Below are 18839 nucleotides of genomic sequence, written 5' to 3'. Positions count from 1 at the left end.
ACAATCGATAACTGTTAACTCCAGGCTCATACCCAAGAAATACACATTTCTTCGCCCTCGGATTAAGTTTACCTTCTTTAACATATGCATAAGCCGGACAACCAAAGATCCTTAAGTTCTCACAATTATCAGGATAACCAGACCACACCTCATTAGGAGTTTTACACTCAATAGATGTACAAGGTGAAATATTTACCAGATACGCTGTCGTGTTCACTGCTTCAGCCCAGAACACCTCTGGCAGCCCTGCATTCGAAAGCATATAATGAGCTCGTTCCAATAGAGTTCTTCCGCCACCCCATTCTGTTGTGGGGTCTTTTTGACCGTATGGTGTCTCACTATCCCTTCGTCTACACAGAACCTACTAAAATCGTTTCCGCAAAATTTCATGCCATTGTCAGTCCTCAAGCGTTTGATCGATTTTCCAGTCTGCTTCTCGATCAAGGTCTTCCACTGCTTGAATTTGACGAATGCCTCATCTTTGCGTTTCAGTATGTAGACCCCATACTTTCTTGGAAAAATCATCTATCAAGGTTAACATGTATCTACCCCCACTATGTGAGCTGACCCGAAAGGGACCCCAAAGATCTAAATGGATGTAATCCAGAGTTCCTTTGGTATTATGAACCGTTGTACTGAACTTTACTCGACATTTCCTTCCCGAAGACGCAATGTTCACAGAATTCCAGTTTTCCAACCTTCTGCCCATAGAGTAAACCCTGCTTGTTCAGTATTGCCATCCCCCTTTCACTCATATGTCCTAACCGCATATGCCATAGCTTGGTAGTCTCAACTTCCTTGTCTGATTATGATACCGCTACAGATCCGGTAACTGTGTTACGCTGTAGCACATATAAACCATTCTTTTTCAACCCCTTCATAACTGTAAGACTCCCCTTAGAAATCCGAAGAACGCCACCTTCACCAATATATTTGCAACCATTATCATCCAGAGTTCCCAAAGAGATTGGATTTCTCTTCAGATCCGGAACATGTCTGACGTCAGTTATAGTCCTCACAACACCATCGTGCATCTTGATCTGAATGGTACCAATTCCAACCACCTTACAAGGAGCGTCGTTTCCCATTAACACCTTACCGCCATTAGTGACTGTGTAAGTGGAAAACTATTCCTTATGAGGACATACATGGAATGTACAACCAGTATCCAAAATCCACCTATCTTCAGCGAAGCAGACATTGATCGCCTGAACCATAGCTTCATCACATTCTTCAATGATTGCCAAGACACTACCATCATCTTCTTCGATGAATGCTGCCTCACTAGGCTTCTTTCTAAGCTTAGGACAATTCTTCTTGAAGTGGTCCCCCTTTCTTACAATTAAAGCATCTGTGTTTCTTAGGTTTCGATTTAGACCGTGAACGGTCCTTCCCATCGACCACATGCTGCGACCTTCCTCTCACAACCAAACCATCTCCTGAGCTGCTTTCTTCCATTGACCTATGTCTCAACTCCTTCGAGTTCAATGCTGCTTTAACATCCTCAAAGGTTGTAGTTATTTTACCAGACATAAAAGAATCAACAAAGCTTTCATATGATGGTGGCAGGGATGCAAGCAATAGTACTGCTTTATCTTCTTCTTCGAACTTGACATCTATATTTGCCAAATCTAAGAATACTCGATTGAGTTCATCCATATGGTCTTTCAACGATTCCCCTTCTAACATTTGTAAACTAAATAATTTCTTCTGTAGATACAAACGATTAGTTAGAGATTTCGTCATATACCTTGTCTCCAGCTTACTCCATACCCCACCGGCTGTAGTTTTCGTCGCTACCTCATTGCTCAAACAGTAAAATCTGACCATGAGCTCTCTCCATGAGATCTTCCTTCGATGCTTCTGAAAGTGATTCAGCGAGTGCATCCTTCCCATTCAACGTCTTCAGCAGACCCTGTTGAACTAATACTGCTCACATCTTAATCTTCCAAATATTAAAATCGTTACTTCCATCGAACTTCTCTATCTCGTATTTCGCCATCACAGAAACCTCAAAACCTCAGCTCTGATACCAGTTTGTTATGCCAGTCGGGGTTTAATGTGATCAATACGAGTAATCAATAGCAATCCATATTCGGAGGGTCGTAAACCGGGTTCAATAGCAATCCTTTACTAGTCATTGATATCTTCCTTTATTAACTAGTATCTGATTATGATCCATGAACAACTTTAATCCTTCTTCCACAACTGTATCAATTGAATCAGATGCTGACATACCTACCTCATGTAACAAAACTAAAGTATCATTTCTCTTAGATAAGTAAATTCCTTTACTAGATCGAGATACTTCAATTTTATAATAATATTTGAATGCACCAAGGTGTCTCATCTCAAACCCTTTGGATAACTAGTTCCATACAGCCTTCCGTTATTCAGGATCATCCTCAGTAACCACCATATCATCAACATATACAATAACTATTGTCAGTTTTCCTTTATGCCTTTTCATAAATAATGTATAGTCCGAATTACTTTAGTCATACCCTAATTTCTTCATAGCCTTTGTAAACCTTTTGAACCATGCTCTTGGTGATTGTTTTAGTCCATACAATGACTTTTTCAATCTACACACCTCCTGGTTCTGTATCTCTCGTATCTTCCATCCTGGTGGAAGGTCCATATACACTTCTACGAACAGTTTCCCATGAAAAACCATTATTAACACCAAATTGTTGTAGTGGCCAATCTAAATTCGTTGCAAACGATAATAAGGCACGAACTGTGTTGATTTTTGCAACTTGAGCAAATGTCTTTGGGTAATAGACTCTATAAGTTTGAGTGTAGTCTTTTGCCACTAGTCTCTCTTTGTAACGTTCAATTATATCATCTATTTTATACTATACTGAATAGATACAGTAGATAATTGATTTACAGATGACTTATTTGATTCTGATAGACGATGATTTGACACATACTGACTCATAAGATATTTGACTCTATTAGACAATTCAAATTCATTTGTAGGTTTAGGAATACCTCTGGTTTGACGCGGTGGTAATTTTTTCTTAGATAGTTCAGATGGTGCTTCAGGAACATTATCGACAAGTCATTGATTTGGTGTATCACTAACCCTTGGTTCAGTGGCTTCCATTGGAGACAAATCCGCAATTTTTTAACAATTTCGGTAATGCTTTCTTCCATCACTGATTCAGCTAGTGGTAATTCTGAAATTTTAGTTTCATCTCTCATTGTCTCTTGAGGAATCAAATTTACTTCAATATTAGATCCGAAATTGTACTCTTCTACATGATCTTTTTTTCATAATCAAAAGTCAGAACTTCATGTTTGCTTCCGCCGCCCCACCTCCCCCCCCAATGAAGTTCAGACTCAGGCGAAAAACACATAGACTTTTCATGAAAGATTAACTTCCAATGTAACAAACATTCGTTTAGTTGGAGGATAATAACGCTTGTACCCTTTTGATTTGCAGCATACCCTACAAATACACATCTTAATGCTCTTGGAGTTAATTTCGTACATTTATGCTCATCAAGATGAATAAATGCTACACAATCAAAGATACGAGAGGTGAATTTGAAACTGTCGGAGAGGTTGTAACATCTGATAGAACTTGAAAAGGAGTCTTAAACTTAATAGAACTAGAAGGTACTCAATTAATTAAATAGGTTATATATAGCAATAAGTGCTTCTCCCCAATAAGATAATGTTATATGTACATCGATCAACATAGCTCTGATAACTTCTACCAACTGAAGATTATTCTTTCAGCGATATCATTTTGTTGAGGGCTGTTTAGATAAGTAGTTTGTTGAACAATACCATGGGATTCCAAATAGGTTTGAAGTTCATGGTCCATATATTCTACCTCGTTGTCACTACGAACTGTCTGAACTTTTATGTTGCACTTCCCACAAAACAATTTATGTACTTTTTGAAGTAATAATTTTACCTGACTTTTAGATTTCATCAAATACACCCAAGTCAACCTAGTATAATCATCAATAAATGTAACAAACCACCGTGACCCACCCAAAGTAGGAACCTTAGATGGGCCCTAACCACCAAAATGTAATATCATAAAAGGAATTGAACTTTTATTTAAATTTAACGGAAATGATGCACGATTACTTTTATCAAGTGCTCAAACATCACAATGGAAACTTGAAACAATAAATAACAATGAAATAATTCTTAATGGAATTGAAAGAAGCATGTCCCAAACCTTGATGATATAATCATATTTCACCTTGTTTTTATTTTCAGAACTGTTCACTACTAATGGTCGACACAATTTATTAGAGCTTTCAGATACTAAATCCACGTAATACAACTTTCCTTGCCTAACACCATAACAAAATCGTCTGCCTCATCCGGACGTCCTTAACTACATAAAATTCAAGCAAAAAAAATCACAACACAAAATAAAACGGTGGCTATTGAAGGCACTGATAATAAATTATGATCTAAAGATGAAAAACCAAAACAGAGTCTAAAATCAAGGTGTTAATTAGAGTTGTAGGTCCTTCTGAAACATGTAGTAGATATCCATTTACGTGAGGATTAGTTAAATGTGGAGACATATCTAGAATCAAAAGTCATATGGTCTATAGCACCAGAATCAATTATCTAAGTACTCTCTGAAACATGTGTAGACATATTCAAAGTCTTACCTACTTTACTTATAGTGACTACCGGCTCTGAAGCTTGCTTAACAGTTGGATTTTTCTTCCTCTGTCTCAACAAGTGCAGCTACATCGGTCTTCTTAAAGTTTTTCTTTCGATTATAATCCCACCATTCTGGATACCCTACTAGTTCATAACAATCACTTTTGATATGACCAATTTTGTTGCAGTGAGTACACTTCTAAGCAGTTTTGTCAGACTGACCAACAACTTTAGCAAGATTTGACTTTGTCTTATTACAAGTCATTGTTATGGAAGCATTAGTTGTTTCAGATTCTCCGTTCATAAATTGAATTACAAACTTGATGAAGTTCTTTATTCACTGAAACTAAATGGGGAAAACAAGACGAAAATGAAAGTTCTTTCTCATTCAATCAACATAAACTCACAAAACAATTTTAAGATCGTAGGCTCTGGTACCGAGTTCAAAGTGCTTAAAGAAATTCTTTTATTTATTGATGATTTACAAAAGAAATACAAGACTCTATTTATAAAGCTAGAATACTATTAGTTTCTAATTTACAATGTATATTCTAGTTATAATATTTACTATTATATAATACCTTTAAAAGTTTCTAATATCTCAATTTAGGAAAGATAATACATGAAATATCTCCATTTAGGAAAGATATTATAGGGAATATCTCAATATATAAAAAAATCTCGACACAAATCTTTTATTTTCATCGAAACTGAATTTTGCAACACTTTTTGGAGAAAAACGACATCGAGAGAGGGATACATAGAGAAAGTGAGGCAAATGATGGTAGTGGTGGTCGGAGGTAGTGACTAGAGTTGGTGATCCGACGACCCTTACTCAAATGAAAAGGAAATTGTCAACTAAAATTGTTTCCTTGTAACGATTAGAAAATAAATTGGTCAAGTGAAATTGACCAATTTAGTACAAAGTCTTTGCACCCTGAAAAATATTCTTGTTTCCCTACATCGTTGACCAATCAACAAATATGTTATACAATGTATGAATCTCATAAAAAAAATGTTATACAATGTATAGGCTTGCGGAAGCATTGAGTTGATTAAACTAAGAATATAAATAAAAAGAGAATAATTGAAATAAGGAAGTTTTGTTTTTATTCATCTTCAGTAAAAGTAAAAGTAAAAGTAAAATTGAATTTCCTTTTACACGAGTAAAGAAGTATTATTTTTGGGAAATGGACTACAATCTACGTTAGTCATTACATGACATTGATACATCATCAGGATGTGATAAGCACGATAACTGTCTATGTGAAACCACTAATCAAAGGAGCCTAAAGCACAACAAACTTATTATTTATATCTTTAATAACTCAAAGTTAAAAACCATGGGTTCTACGTCCTCCAAAAAAGGGAATCGAACTTAGGACCTCCAGAGTTTTGGATTTTATGTCAGTAGTATCAACCACTTGGGCAACCAAGTGTTGATAGTAAAGAAACAGGGGTGGCCCAAGTGGGTGCCCTAAGTGTTGACCACTTGGGCAACCACTTGGGCAACCACTTGGGAAATCAAGTATTTGGAAGGCTCCCAAAATACGAGTTGATTAAAGGCACGCCCAAGAAATAGAGAAAAAAAGATTAAAAAGCCCTTCCAAATACTCAAACCTAGTTTAAGCGTGGTCGAAACCTAGTTTAAGCGGGTAAGAGGGAAAGGTCTAAAGCTCAACAACGTAGTTGTAAGGTGTAGACGATCCCAAATGCTACCTTCAAGGCTGACTGAAAATTCCAACCTTGATCTTTGGTAACACACTAACACAAGGAACAAGGTTACCCACATAACTAACATCAATTTGACCATCTAACTTTTTTTTTTAGTTGGTTGTGGGCAAGTGCTACTAAAATTTAGCTCGGTATTGAAATGTTTCTAGAGAAACAGCCCAAAGTGGTCTTAACATTTCACATCTCCAGAAAAAGCAATACACTTAGGAAAGCCGTGGAGGCCCACAATCTATTATATTAAAACAGGTCAGTCGGTTATCCAGGGGATAAGTCTGACCGTCCATTTTATTTTAGAGATTTGGTTGGGAACACATCTGACGGATGATATAATTTTTTTTATGTAAATAGACTACAAAAAGAAGGGTATCTATGTAAATGAACTAAAATTAGTTAGAGTAACTACTACCCATATATTTCTCTTTTTTTTTTCTATTGAGTAGAAAAATGTGGGAGGATGAGAAATTAGTTGGGAGAAAATTTCTCTTCCACATTCTTGATCGGTTTTTTTTTTTTAAAACTTCCCAAATAACTACTTCGAAAAATATATAAATATGACTCTTGCCAGACTGATATCTTTTCACTATAAGAAAAAAACAATCTCTCACATCTATTTTATAGTTCGGGCTTCAATGAAATATTATTTTTCTTTTTTAAATGTAATTCTCTTTTTTTAAATGTACAATGAAATATTATTTTTCTTTTTTAAATGTAATTTTCTCTTTTTTAAATGTAAATAGCTTAGTATTTGATTGCTCCTCTTTGTTGTTTAATGTATAATTATTATTTTTTCTAAATGTAAAATGGCTATTCAACTGTTACAATATTCTTAACACGACGGCGCAGCCAAAAGGGATCTACCGCGTCCGTAGGACGCGGTGGGAACCTAGTTCCCAAAAAATAAGGTTGGCAACACCTGAGGGCATTATTTGTTGGGTTAATTCCATTTTGGCCCCCTAAAGATGACCAACTCACCAAAATGGCTCCCTAAAGATGACCAGCTTCCATTTTAGCCCCCTTTTGATCTTTTCCGTTAGTTTTAGTCAACTTTAACAGTTGAGTGGTTGTTTCCCTATTTACCCGTCCTTCCATATACCTTACCACATTTATTTTTCCTTTCACTACCGTCGGAGAAAGGTCGTCGACGACGGCCGGAGAAAGGTCGTCGGCGACGGCCGGAGAAAGGTCGTCGGCGACGGCCGGAGAAAGGTCGTCGGCGACGGCCGGAGAAAGGTCGTCGGCGACGGCCGGAGAAAGGTCGTCGGCGACGGCCGGAGAAAGGTCGTCGGCGACGGCCGGAGAAAGGTCGTCGGCGACGGCCGGAGAAAGGTCGTCGGCGACGGCCGGAGAAAGGTCGTCGGCGACGGCCGGAGAAAGGTCGTCGGCGACGGCCGGAGAAAGGTCGTCGGCGACGGCCGATCGACACCTCGCCAGCGACCATTCACCACAGATAAAAAAAAAAATTTCTCCTTATTTTCCCTCTTATCCCCTTCTTCTTCTTCATCCTCATATTATATCTTTCTCTCTCATTCCTTTTCTTTTCTCTCTGTCAATACTTAGTATTAATGGAAGGGAAACCCCCTTCCCTGAAATCCCCCCCCAAATCGTAGACGAATCTGGGATTTGGGAGGAAACCTAGACGAAGAATTTGTGTCGGTTCGTAATTGTTCATAAAGTGGGCGAAGAAAGACTGATACGGTTCTTGCATTTTTCTGAACCCCAAGACGATGAGTGTAGAAAAAAAATCCCTCGTTCACAAAAATCTCATAGTGTTTTAGGGTTTGTTCCATTCGAACCCTTCAATTCCTTTTTCATTCCCTGTTGGTTCTTCATGGTACTTCTTACCTATTCCTTCCTTATTGTTACTTTTCTTCATTCTTTGTTGTTCTTATTGTTGATGATAATGTTGGTGATGATCATGATGTACTTGTGATATTTTAATTTCCTTCAATCAGATTACCTTTTTAGTTTCATTAATTGATTATTGTATTGCTTACTCATTTCGGTTTGCTTAATCAAAGTTTAAGGAAGAACATCTGTCAAGAAATCGAAGATACTAATTCGGGTAATGGCAGCAGAAATATGGTTTTTCTAAAGAGTTCCATGTTTGTTCAACGTGAAGCCCGTGAACGAATAGTGAGTTCAAGAATGAAATGTTCACACGCTTTTAAGCATAAAATTGGGGCTTCAATTGAGATCATACCACCATCTTCATATGCTTTTATCATCTTCTTGATTCCAGCTAAAGGAAGTTGATGATGAAATGAAGGTAGTTGGAAGTATGAAAATGCTTGAGGATGTTGATTGTTATTCTATGGGTTTCAGAGATTAGGTGTTTTTGAGCAGTATTGTATTTTAGTATTATTCCAGATTCGGGAAAATTCAGGCTTAAAGCCATTACTAGGTCAAATACCATATATAGAAGAAGAAATGAAGAGACGCAGAGAGAAACCATGGAAGTGATGTTAAAAAAGCTACCAAATCCACTTTGTCAAGTTAAGGTGTTAAGCTTTTTTCTCCTCCTTCTGTAAGAACCATTTCCTTCTTTCTCTCTCTAAAATGATGAAGATGGAAGAAAGGGATAAGAGGGAAAATAAGGAGAAAAAAATAATTTTAATTTTTTTTTATCTGTGGTGATGGTCGCCGGCGAGGTGTCGACCGACCGTCGCCAACGACCTTTCTCCGGCGGTAGTGAGAGGAAAAATAAATGTGGTAAGGTATATGGAAGGAGGGGTAAATAGGGAAACAACCAGTCAACTGTTAAAGTTGACTAGAACTAACTAACGGAAAAGATCAAAAGGGGGCTAAAATGGAAGCTGGTCATCTTTAGGGGGCCATTTTGGGTAGTTGGTCATCTTTAGGGGGCCAAAATGAATCCTCCAAAATATTAGTCGGGGCTGAAGATGTGTACAAATTCATATATATTCTCAACTTTCTCCTTACTAGCTTGACAGATATTGCAACGTATGACAACATGAGTTAACATCACGATGTAATCGTGACAAAAAGATAAACGATCCGATCCAACTGTTAAAATTTCCTTCCCCATATCCTTCATTATGTAGTTCCAAATAATGTATTCAAGCAGAGAAGAAGTGGGGACACATCTTCAATGTTACAGGATGCTAGGTGCAAGTTTCATCTTTCATTCAACCAGGCGGACTCATAAAATCAATTTCATATCATTCTCAAGATGAGCTGTCGGACTTGCAAGATATAGAATGAAGAATGTTTTAAAAATCAAAGTTATATCATGCAATTCCTCATTTCTGTAGTTTTGATTTCTATACTATTTTGAAGTTTAATCCATTACAAAATAAAACAAATTGGGGATACATAATTGGTTTCCATGAAAAGGTATCCATCAACTTCCTAGAATCCGTCAGAGGGTCGCCCCCACTGATGACTGTTGGGTTTTGGCGTCACATAGTGTTGTTAGCGAAACTTCAGACATCTAATATGTCTGACATTAGTTTCCAGAATCACATCCAAGAACTAAAGATGAACTAGAATGGGAAGAAGAATACCTTATTCGCTTTCCCTCGAACTTAGATTCCAACGCCTTTTCGGAAGATAAAGAGGTTGAAAGTGTAGCTCCTCTACTTGAGACATCGAGTAGGTTGACTTGAACTCCCTTCTTAATGTCAGCTATGACCTTATTGAAGGTTGAGATGAAGAACTCTTACTTCTTGACTAGATAGATAGAATGAGAGTTTTTTCTCTAAAATCCTTCTCTACTTGATGTAATAGAGATTGATTTTTCTGTTGCGAAAAATCCAGATCTTTTCTGTTCTCTAATTAGTCCATATATAGGGAAGCCCTAATTGGAATCATATTAAAACTAGGATCCAATACGGACCATAGGAAAAATAATGGCAGAAACCCTTTCTGATTGGGAAACCTGGACGGAAGGGATTTCATTTAGGGTTTCCCTCATCATATGGCCGGCCATACTAGACCCTTTAATGGGCTTGGTATGTCCGGCCCATGCTCCTAGTCCGCCATCATATGGCTGGCCCCTTTCTTTGTCCCGGGCCTCCCTTTCAGGCCAAGTTCTTTCTATCTTTGCCCGGACTCCTCCAAACCTGTTTGGGCCTGTTTAGTTGGATCTAATCCACCTATTTGCCAAGTTCCTTCTATTAAATTCTCTCCATTTATGGTACCACTCTTTGGTGTAACTCGTTGTAGGATCCAGTCTATGTTAGCCGCGGATTATCGAAGTGATCTGACGATCGTAAACAGCTTCTAGCTAAGCATTACGATCCCTGATTCGACCGGACTAGATGATCTTTCGTATAAGGTCACGTTATCCTATTCGCCAAATTGCATGCATTGCCATCTTGGTCGAAGGACACTCATTCAAAAGGACATTCCTTCAGACCGAAAGGATATATCCTTCAATCTCCCACTTGTACTTAGAACAAGTGCAATGTTCGGTTCTCATGTATTTTCATATCTCATCTGATACGTCATAGCTTTCAGACTTTCCTTATCTAGAGAACAAACTGTCAAAACAAATGGTTAACTTTTAATCTTGAGCACGGCTATGCATTTCTAGTTGTCACTCTTCAAGCGGCCTAGAGATACTTTATCCTAATTTTACTTAGGAAGACATATTCGTTTCTTGTACTCCCACTCAGCTTCATATCTATCATGCCTCACCCGGTTTCCGTTTTTATAACTTCCTTTTAGGATGCGACCTTTAACAGGACCAAAGTTCGACATTCTTTACATAAGATGAGTAGAATACTCATGTATTGAGGAATCTCTTCAATTTGCTAAATGAGAGTTATGACTTTCATCTTTTCAACTCTTGAAGCACTCTCATTTGTGGGTTTCCAATGTATCACACTATACACCCATGAAGTTGACTTGAATACTCATTATTCTTATAGCCCAAGAAATAACTCTCTCATGTTAGTCTTCGTCAGTCATCATTGTCCATTTAATGACCTGGACTAGGTGATAGCATAATGAAATGGTTCCACGTTTACTTAGCAGGGTTTCATTTATTAGATCACGTATCTAGGAACATTCCATTATTTTGGACTGTCGTCTAAATTCTAAACCAAATTTAGATGACTAATTAAACTATTTTATTTCGGATAACAAGGGTTCGTGAAAAGTGAGTTTCCATGTAAACTCCTTTACGCACTCAATTTACGAGTCCTTCAGGACATTCTAATATGACCCTAATTCTTTAGATTTGTACGTCTTCCATGTGCTCTCTAAGGTGACAGTTTAGCTGTGGATCTAAACCATATTACACTTTGCTTTATTGTCGTCTTGCTGAAGAACGCTTTTATCATCTCTTTAGACAAAATCAGTTTCTTAAACTGAAATTAGTACTTCCTAAATTCTAATTTATTTTCTTTTCTCTAGTATAGTTTGCAACATTTCCCATCATGAAACTCCTTTCATCTGGTTGTCCTTTATTAAGGATTGTATCTTTAAATTTCGGAAGATTGCATTTTATGACTTACTTCAACCTTCTCTTTTATTACTTTCAGAGATTTTCTCCTAGATGTTCTCAGCATTGTACGACGTTCTCTGTTAGCATTTCAAAGTACTCACTTTGAAACTTATGGGTGACGACATCTTATACTCCAACTATTTCTAGATTTGAAGGTAAATATCATTCATCTCTCTATGATCGATTTTATGCTTCAAACACAAATGTTTCTCTCATATGTACTTTTGCTCATCAGGGTCTTTTCAGATTCTGAGTCTTGTCAAGTAGTGTGCCATGAGAGATGGGCAAAATCTCTCTCTAAGAGCATTTCTAGTTAGACCTCTTCAAGATTCTCTTTGAACGAGTCCTATCATCCTTTTTTCTATAACTATAGATATCGATGCCCAAATTATTTTACCTTCGTCAGGTGTCCTCTTATTGAGTCGGTTCCTTAACTGTTTCAACATTCCGAATGTCGTTCTCAATTTTAGTATGACTCACATTGTTATGACAAAAACGGTTTGCTATGACTGAAATCAAGTAATCCAAGAAAAGCAATGGGAAATAAAGAACAATCACACAGAACCCAAGAGATTTACGTGGTTCGGTTAGTGAGACTTATTTCACGACGATAATGGCGCGATAATTTCCACTATGATAAACAAACAAGTTACACAAGAGATTCATGAGAATTACACACTAATAATGGCGCGATAATTACCACTATGATAATGGCGCGATAATTTCCACTATGATAAACAAACCTTGATCCTATCGCCTCACCGACTCTCTTTCTAAATCTGAAATACACAAGGATATGCTAACACTAATAACCGACATAGCTCTGCTCCGTATTCCAGCTCTGTCTCGGAGTCCAGCTCTGTCTCGGATCCCTGCTTCGCATACCAGCTCTATCTTAGTAATCAACTCCGTTAACGGGTCCAAAATTCCGCACCGAAGCCTTCAGTTTTGGCAGGTCTTGTGAGCGGGTTGGCGGGTCGTAAACCGGGTTGGATATCAACCCATATTCAAGACACTTTCAACACACATACTGGTTAGAAAACAAAACTTGGTTTACTCCCACTTACCTTCTTGTCGGACAAGATCCTAATTGATTCTTTTAGGAAAACAAACCCTTTGATTTTCCTTTAGAATGTTAGATACCAACTCTTACTTGTAGCACAATCCCTCGACCTTCGTCTTTGGTTTGCCTACTTTATCAGTTCCATGAGTTACTGTTCTTTATGTATTAGTTGATCTTTTATGGACTATTATGATAAGAGTAAAACCCTATTCATAGTCTCCTACAATGAATCTGTTTATCTTGATCATAAATTTCGGGACATCTCTATATTTCCATCCATTTCTAGTTTTCATCCTGAAAGCCCAATTGTATCTTACAGGTATCATTCTGTTTTTCATTTCTGATCTTTTGGCTTTCAGCCAAATTTTAGAGTCCGGTTCCGTTATAGTTTTCATGTGGGTCTTCTAAAGACTCCCTTGGGGTTTTTGAACAATTATGTGAAACCTTTCTAAGTCGTAGGAAGTTTCCTTGACGGCTACCATGTACTCCCATTTGTTGCTCATTTCAAATCAAATTCGAAATATTTCTCTCACTTGTCTTCTTGAACATCATCTTTCAAGGAAGACACCATCAATAGCAACAATCTTTTTGTGTTTTGATAGTTTGTGAAAAAACCCCATTTTTTTTCTTTCTGACTAGTCATAAAGAAACACAAGAGAAAAAGGTTTATTAACCATTAATGAAAGACTATTTTAGAACTCCTTCTAAAATCCGCACTCGTATGGAGCTCTTTTATTTGTTATAGCAGATTCAGGTTTAGTGGGTTTGCAGTTATATTTAGACACTTTTATTTCGGAAGACTGTGCGTTGACTTATCTAATCATTCTTTGTCTAACAAAGTGTGATATCTCTTACTAGAGATGTAGTCTTTACAGCTCGTTAGATAGTCATCTTGACTTAGTTTTCGATCTCATCAAACGATCCACAGTCAAGTTGATTCAATACTTGATTAAGGTTTAGTTTCTAAAACTTTCCTTCTATTGAGTATCTTTTAGTTTATTCTAGTTAGGTTAATCATTAGCTTATATCTAATATAAGATTTGACGATTAATTGATCTATCTTTAAAAGATAATCTTTGTCAATTTGTTAGTTAAGACATGATTCACAAGTGGTGAGTGATTCGAAATCAAGCAACTTCTTATGTTTATCCTTTCGGATTTCATGCTTATCTAACTTATTTGACTAAATTAAAACAACTAAATTGAATCGTTTGGTATGGCATTTTTTAGAACATCATAAAATATTGAACTGAAATACTTTAGTTTCTCCATAATCTAAGAATTACAGAGACGATGTCTTAAAACTAAAATCAAAATTAAAGTAATGCCTATAGAAGACTATGATCCTTCTCGAGCCATCTTAGAAACCTTTGTCTCGTTTGCTTTTGACAAGTTTATCTCTTCTTCAATTAAATATTTGGCTCCCACTCACTCCTGGCATTAAAAATGTTGTGAGCTTCAGGTATTACATACCTAAAGGGAACGTATTTGATTGAATCAACTTTTAACATTTATACCTGAATCAGAGCTCTCAGCTCCGTTATTTAGCTCTTCCAGGTTGTGTTGAAAGTTTCTCATCAAATGAGATGCATCACCACAAAAGAAATAATTGCTATCGGTGAGAATATCTCTGGGCTTTGCAACTCGTTTGCCTCTTCTTTTGCCAGATCGTCTCTTTTTCCGAGCGCATCCCGAATCGCCATCCTTTTGACTACATAGAATTTCTTCATATTTCAAGCTGTTTTTTCATTACAACGCGAGAGATTCTATTTCTCCACTCGACATTCTACTCGGAACAAATCCCTTAGTTGTCGAATGATGGTGTGAGCATCTAGGTTTAGGAACCTTTCTTGGTATCCCATTTTCATGGACTATAACACTATGTCTGTAACTGGCCCCGACTTCCTTTGAACAATGTCTGCTTGGGCACGTTCCTCATTAGATGAGGTTTCTGAAAGTACCGGAATTGGTGCATGTAATACTTCTGCTTTCGTTCCGAGATCCTTACTCAGATTTCTTTCCCATTGAATGAAGTTGGCGTCATTCCATTTTTCAAGTATTATGTTGAGGTTGAAAATTTCTTTGTTTGTCATAATTAAACTACATGAAAGAAATGCTAAGAGATTTAAACTTGTTATCCTAGCAAAATTCTTATTTTGCCATATTAGTAAAGAAATTAGTCCCTTTTTGAATAATACGATTCCAAGTGAAGCGTATTAGTACAATGCCTTTAACCCCGTCGTTTAGGTGTGTAAACTCTTTACTAATCATACTCTTATGACTCTTGGTTGATGAGTTACACTTTCATGTCTCAAACTCATCCTTTGCCTCAAAGTTTAAAACCCTTTTGTGGACTCGTTGAGAATAACCATTTAGACGCGCGTAGACCTCTGCCGTAGGTCTACCCGTATTGTTCTAAGGTAAAGATGGCACCCTGCGGAGGCAGACCCACCATCGATGAACAAGGACGCAACAGGTGTCTTAATCTGCGCAGGCTTTACTTACAATTTTTGTAAAGACTTTTATGTTTTTATCATGCATGCATTTTTGTGAACTCTAACATAACCATTCACGACATAAAACATAAATAAATAAGTACGCGCAGGAAATAAATCAAGCAGACTACATCCTAGTATGGCCCCTAACCTAAAAGATCTAATTTTATTATGTTACTTCTTGTTTTGCCTTAGTTCGCTTGGATCTCCGTCCTTGAACCTCCATGGATTTCTCCCACTTGAACCACGATCTCATCCTTCGGTTCTTCAATGGACTCTATGTTGGGTTATTGTTGTGCACTTCTTTCGTACTAAAAATGGACAATGATGTTAATTATGAAATTGAGAGAAGTACACTTATTTTCCTGCAAGTAACCCAAGGGAGCTATGGTCAAAATGATGAGAAAGTGAAAGAAATTTGTTAGTATAATTACAACTATATATATATATATATATATATATATATATATATATATATATCTATATATGTTTATGTTAGGATACTTACTACTATAATATATAAAGGGATAAAGTTTATACTATAAAGCAATCAAATACAACATGGGTAATAAGCATACTCCACTTGCAATATTATTTAGGCGGTATAACCGACCATTTATAATAGATATAGATAAAGAGTGACAAGATTACACTAAAGAAAAATTAGTACGACGTGGGTAATTGCTATACTCCACTCGTAGGTGTTAGTAAATTAGTAGTCAGTAAGTTAGTAGTTAGCAAGTTAGTAGTTAGTAAGTTAGTAGTTAGTAAGTTAGTAGTCCTTCAAATGGTCTAAGTCAATCTTCTTTCTTTGTCAATATTGTTTTGTAATCCAGGAAGAAAGTCTTTCATAGGCCGTAAAGGAGTGTGCAAACAAGGGGTGTTGAAGTACTAAAGATCACAAGCTAACTTGAGTCCAAAGGAAATTTTTGAGATTTTTTTTTTGTGTTTTAGGTGTCGTTTGGCAACACTAAAATAAGTTACTTTTTTGCTTATTTAAGTAGAAAAGTCAAAAAGTTAGTTTGGTACGCAAAAATTATCAACTTCATTTAAGTTAAAATTTGACTTTTTCTGGAAGTTAAAATTTTTAGCTTTTGACTTCAAAGTAAAGTAATTTTTTTTTGAGACATGCATGAATTTTATTTGACGAATTTTTTTTGTCTATCTTAGCTCCACTACCACAACTAAACTTTTACCATACCATTCTACCCACACCACCACCTTACCTCAACTAGCACCACCACACCTTAACCACCACCTTCGTACCACCTTCGTACCACCACCACTATACACCACCACACCTCGACAACAACCACCTCGTAGCTCCACCACCACCACCACTGTACCTTCACCGCCACCGCCACCACCACCATACCTTCACCACCACCACGGTACCTCCATCAGTACCACCTACATATCTTACCACCTTTACCACCATCACCATACCACCACCACCATAACTCCGTCACTATCACTCACATACCTTATCCACCACCACCAACGTATTTCCACCGTTACCACCACCGTACTTCCACCACCACCATACTTCCACCACCATCGCCACTATCATACCTCCACCGTACTTCCACCACCACCATACTTCCACCACCATCGCCACTATCATACCTCCACCATCGTCACTATCACTCACATACCTTATCCACCACCACCAACATATTTCCACCGTTACCACCACCGTACTTCCACCACCGTCGCCACTATCATACCTCCACCACCACCATAACTCCGTCACTATCACTCACATACCTTATCCACTGCCACCACCGTATCCCAACCACCACCGTACTTCCACCACCATCGCCACCATCATACCTCCACCACCACCAATGCCACCATTATACCTCTCTACAACCGCCACCATCAAACCTCTCTACCACCACCACCATCAAACCTCTCTACCACCACCACCATCAAACCTCAACCACCACCACAACCGATAACCATACCTTCTAGCACCACCACTACTACCAATATCACCATTACTTCGTATACAAGACTAATCGTGGAAATCTTGAATAAATCCAAATTAAAATCAAGTATCTCTATGAGAAAGAAAAAAAAAATTATCAAAAGTAAATTGAGTTACCAAACTAACTTTTTGACTTTTTTACTTATAAGTAACATTTTTGCCAAATATACTTTTAAATTTTTTTTACTTTTTTAAAGCAAAAGAACTTCTACTACAAGCAAAAGTGCTTCTACTTCTGGTTGCCAAACGACGCCTTAGGAACTTACTTTAAATTAACAACTTCTAAAGAGAGATTTACCTTTCAATAATTTATAATTATGATGTGGGTCTTGAGGGTATGGGGATCCTTCACCATTGCATGGAATAATTTGTATCTCTTAGTATTTAAAATTTCATTTTCATAAACAAGTTAAAACGGTCTAGTTTTCTTGCTTTGAACAAACCTTAGTTAAATAAAATCTCTTGTTTCAGAAGAAATAATACGTTAGCGATTTTCGTACCACACGGCTCATAAGATACATCAAAATAGTTGCTCCACCGCACACTTTGACGGTAAAAAGAGTGTCAATCAACTTTTATTTTAATTACTTTGACGGGTGGAAATTCACTAAAAGAGATGTTATTTGTATTGAGTTCAAAAGAGGGTTTGTGAAGCAAAAGATTTTGATGAAATGTGTTTCCAAAATGTTGTATGGAAAGTTGATATGATGCACCATAAAACAACTTTTCTTACATAAAACTTTTAAAACCAAAACATGGAAAAACAAAACAATTATAACAAAATCCTCACTTACTTGAAAATTTGATTCCAAAAGTATGAAAATTATTCCTTCATGGTATTATCACCCCACAATCTCAAGTATGAAACTTAGCTTTCCATTAAATTGTAGAGCACTTCATTAATTTGATTCATCTTGTAACAAACTAGAAAGTAAAGAAAGAACAGAAATTTGGAAAGAACTACAATATATGATACTCCCTCCGTCCCAAATTAAGAGTCCACTATTCCTTTTTTAGATGTCCCAAATTAAGAGTCCCATTCCTAATATATCATATAAAATCCTTTAATTTTCCATGAATACCCTTACTTAAATATTGTAACATGTAGTGTATTAATTAAGCTAATTAAGACATTTGACACTTTCCAATACAAAAATTGGGTTTTCCAATAAACAAATCCATTCTTTTTTATTAATCTAGTTACTTTTACTTATTATGGTCAAATTTGATTGACTCACCAACTACAAATAAATAAGGGTAAATCTGGAAAAAGAAAAAGTATGAAAATAAGTTGGATTACCAATATGGGACTCTTAATTTGGGACGGAGGGAGTATTTTCTTCCAAACTTGTGTGTCTTACAAATGAGATGGAGGTGGCTATTTATAGCCATTTTCTTACAACAAGTAGTAAATCACATTTACTTTTTACCCATCTTAAT

The sequence above is a fragment of the Eschscholzia californica genome, unplaced genomic scaffold, assembly GCF_041429995.1.
Source record: "Eschscholzia californica isolate CP2 unplaced genomic scaffold, dmEscCali1.0.p SCAF_5, whole genome shotgun sequence".
In the NCBI taxonomy this organism is placed as follows: Eukaryota; Viridiplantae; Streptophyta; class Magnoliopsida; order Ranunculales; family Papaveraceae; genus Eschscholzia; species Eschscholzia californica.
This window is presented reverse-complemented; position numbering follows the sequence as displayed.